Source organism: Haplochromis burtoni, unplaced genomic scaffold (assembly GCF_018398535.1).
Source record: "Haplochromis burtoni strain Fernald_Lab_line unplaced genomic scaffold, NCSU_Asbu1 Contig_736, whole genome shotgun sequence".
In the NCBI taxonomy this organism is placed as follows: domain Eukaryota; kingdom Metazoa; phylum Chordata; class Actinopteri; order Cichliformes; family Cichlidae; genus Haplochromis; species Haplochromis burtoni.
In genome coordinates, this window is record NW_024583097.1 from 108,523 (window position 1) to 112,812 (window position 4,290).

General features: G+C 43.1%; 1 long non-coding RNA gene across 1 annotated transcript in view; it reads right to left on the reverse strand.

Moving 5' to 3' along the window:
- LOC102306410 overlaps positions 1-895 on the reverse strand; it is a 7,045-nt gene extending 6,150 nt beyond the window's left edge. The window contains exon 1 of the long non-coding RNA XR_317680.2: positions 822-895. This is a non-coding gene — a long non-coding RNA (uncharacterized LOC102306410). The remainder of the gene's footprint in view (positions 1-821) is intronic.
- Between the last annotated feature and the right edge of the window lie 3,395 nt (positions 896-4,290).

The window sequence follows — 4,290 nt, forward strand, 5'->3', positions numbered from 1 at the left end:
TAGTGAAGCCAGAGACCTGAGAGAGGAGTGCGCACTGATAACTGACTGGGAAGTTATTGAACTGTTTACAGAAACATCCAGCCATATGTGTGTAGTGCCTTGATAAACACTCCCCAAGTATACAAACATACCAGTGTGTCAGATCTATGATTACAATTACATATTAATGTTACAGCTACAGTAGCCAAAAGGTGGTGCATTATTTAACTGGCAAATTATTACTTTATATTTTTAAGATGGGGAAAAAAAAACATTTTCAATAACCAAAAAATCATATTGTAAATCAAATACGTCGAGCAATTATATACATCAAGTTGAGGTAGTTCATCATAATTTCTCTGTTATCTCAGCTCTAACACGTAAACACTGCGTGGCGATAAGTATAAGGACGTTGAAAAAATGGTGCAGAAAGCTGCAATCTGTAAGATGGAAAAACCACACATATGTGGAAGAGTGGATTTGTACAAAATGAAACAGATGGGAGTGGATAGATGCAAAAGTTATCAGTGGTTACAGACTCGTTCAATAAAGAGTATTTATGTTGCATCACAAGACAGCTGATCGGTTTGTTTCACTAACTCATCTAAACAAGGCTTTTTGCAGAGAGTATAGCATCCGTGGCAGTTTTTCTTCAAACAACAACTGTAATCTCCACTTTTTGACAAAAATCGATTATCGACTTGAATCTGGAAATTCCTTTTTATGAAAATCATCAATATTTTTTCCTTAATGTGGACATAATAATCCTTCATAGGTAAAGTCATATTACTTAATGAAATCACATGTTGATGCAATATTTGTATTTAAATATGTGTCCTTACCTTTACACTGAAGTATTAGTAGAGAGAATAAAAACACTTCAATCCATCTGAATAGGACCATGGTGCTTCTTCTGTACTCATACACACTAATGACACTGCATCTAAAGATTTGACTTGTTAAAGATAAATACTTGTGCTGTGTGGGGTTTGCGAGGTGTCACTTCCTGCTAGTGACTTCATTCTCCTCTGTCACATCTTGGCCAACAATAGATTATAGGAAGTCAAATGTGTGAAGATTGTCAGTTGAGATAAGTATAATGAGAAATGTAGCTCTCTTTTATTTCTCTTTATTTTGTGATTATTAGAAAACAAAACACAACCAGGTTTCAGTGTGATGTTTGAGAATGCATATTAACTGACATAAAGAGTTCATTTATTCTGCCACCTAAATTTAACTCCTAATATCATTGATGCAAAACAATGATGCCATCAGAACAAGTGTCAGTAGTCTGAAACCTCTTTAGAAGTCTGATGTCATTTTCTCTGCGTACCAAAATAGGTGTTTTGTTGAGAATGTGGCTACAAGAGCATTTATAGAGATAAACATCATGATAAAATTACAATTTTCCCATCATATTATTTTGTTGTGAAAGTAAACTTTTGCAAAAATTATTTCTTCAAGACAAAATAAAAATCAATAAGCAAATAAGGTCAAATGCAAGACAAATGCTAACACCTGCTGCTCTCTGGCAGCAGCACCATGCTCTCCCTTGTTTTAAATGCACTTTAGAACAACACGCAGCAACACTACACATGAGCGGGAGGAGGGAGGTATGGGGTCTTCACACACCCCCGTTCTCTGCTAGCCATCGGGGCGGGGGGGCTGGGAGGAGATGTTGGCTGTCCGATTGGCCTCCCTGCTGCTGCGGAGCCTGGGACGGTCTGCTTGCCTCCACCCCGGGGGGAAGGGTAACATCTCTTGGGTCTGGGTTCTGTTTCCCCCTCTGGGGGCGAGGGTACCTGGACCCGGGGTATAGAGTATGTTTGGGGAGTGTGATTGTGTGTACATGTCCATTTATGTCAATCCTTACGTTGGGTGAGTGCTGAGTGTTTGTATATGTGTGCATGAGGGTGGGAATGCATGTTTGTGTCTGTGTGTGCCTGTTTGTCTGTGTCTATATGTCAGGTCGGGTCTTAGACTCCACCTCTCTGGGAACTCCCAGGCCCTCCAAGGCCTATCTCCCCTCACCACACTCCCTGCCGGTGACTGATGCCCTCAGGGGTCGGTGCATTGGTGGTTCTTGGTGTCCGGGGCTGGGCGCTCAGGTATGTACCAGCTCACTCCCGGTGGCTACCTGGCGGGGCCTGGCGCCTGTTGCTCGGTCAGGCCTCCTCCGGGGTGCGGGGGGCCCTCGGGCCTCCGGCCTCTGGGCCTGCGGCTCGGTTCACTCTGGCACAGCTGGCTGCCGGCAGAGCCGGCGGGCACGCCGGTGCAGCCCCCTCTAGCTTCTGCTCGGTGGCTACTGGGTGACGCCTCGTCTGGGGATCCTCAGCCCTTCCCATGAGGGTGGCACGGATGCCCCTCCGGTGGTCCTCCTTGGGCTCTCGCACTCTGGGGCCTCTGGATGTCTGGGGCCTGGATCTCCTCCATGCCTGCTTCATGCCCTGGGGGACGGGGCTATGGCTCGCTACATCCTCTTGCAGACCATTACATGTGGAAACCATTTGAATACAAGCGCGCTGATCCACACAGGTATGCACACGGATGTTCACTGCTCGTAGACTTAAATTACACCTTTCTTGGCTGCTACTTCAAAGCACATTGTGCGCTGTCTGTCCTGCGTGCTGCACAACAACATTGAATATTTAGTATTTACTGCTGTTTACACTTAGCTAGATTAATGCGATGGTGTTGTGTTTAGTATGTTGCTTTGTTTTTTTTTTGCTTGTTTTCTATTCTTCTTCTCTCAACAGGTGATCCAGGAGATTTTTTTTTCTCCCCCCTTCTCACTGTCCCTCTCCCCTTCTGTTTTTCTTTTCCTTCCTCTTTCTTTCTCCCTTTCCTATCCCTCACTCATGTCTGTCCCGTCTGTAACATCTGAAAATAAAATATAATAAATAATAAAAACAAAGGTCGATCAAATGGACCAATACGGCAATGCCACGATGATCCATTTGGCAAAGTAAATCCATTGGGTATCCTTGTTGGTCTTCAGACAACAATTCTGATGGCTAAAGAACCAAATGGGACAGGCAAAAAAAAAAGAAAGAAAAAAAAATGCAAGTCAAATACCAGGAGACGGAGCAGGTGACAGATCTGGGGGTTCAGAAGTTCAGGGCATTTGAAGGGTTTAACGTTGCAATATAAAGCACTTTGAGGCAACTGTTGTTGTGATTTGGTGCTATATAAATACAACTCAACTGCACTGAATTGACCTGGAGGGGGGCAAGCAGAGCAGAAGAACACTTCAGGGGGCCAACTTGAATGCGGGGAAAGTTAGGAATTTTGTTCCGAGGATCAAAGCTGGAGCAGGAAAAATGTCTTTACAATAAAGAGGGTTTAATATAATAAAAAGGTTCTCTACACACCAGAGGCCTGGGAGCTTTAAGGGGTGTTTACCCCTGACATAAATTAGTCACTATGAGGTGTCACTTCCTGATAGTGACTTTAGTCTCTTCTTTTGGAGCTCTCACTCCACCTTCACCTTCTTGACTAGAGAATGTTGTGGTGGCAGATTTCTTTTCTCATTTATTAATCACATATTTAATCAAATCACATTAGTTATAGTAATATCACTTTCTCTCTTTACTATAGTAAGAGCACTCCTGTCACTAGTTTGCATGCATGGGGAATGTTAACACAGTGAGGCCATTGTAATGGGAGACGTTAAACAGATAGTGAGACTCCTTCTGTTTATCAGGGATGTAAATCCTTAGGTGACAGCCAAGCAGAAAACAAGGTCATAATTCTCTCTGTGAGGGAGAAGGTATAGCCCCCTCCCCCCGTGAGAGGGGCCCCGAGAAACACTAGAAACTTATGATCACTAAACTGAGACAGACCTGTTTGTCTGTTTATGTTGCTGTCAGATGGTTTGTTAAAATAAACATTATGTAGAAATCTAACTTATAGCCATCCATTATCTTCCTTCTCAGGGTTACAGTGCTGCTGGAGGCGGGCAAGAGGTGAGATCCAACCTGGACAGGTTGCCAATCTGATTGCCAGCCTTATTTTACATATAACTTAACTTTGTTCCTTTTGCTTGTTTTTTTGTTTTGCATCTTAGCCCGGTTTGTAAGTGTAGGATGCTTTGACATTGAAGCTTCTAAGAGTACAATATCCAGTGATTATACACTTGCTTTTTATTGTGGAATGCAGATTTTACCTTTTCCCACCAGGGGGCAGAATTTGTCTGTTTCCCACTAGTTACAGGGCTGTTATGGCGTTGTTTTTGTGTCACTATTCTGAGCGCACGTAAAAAGAAAATTGAGCGCACGTAAAAAAAATTTGCAGGTGCAAGTGTTGCATTTT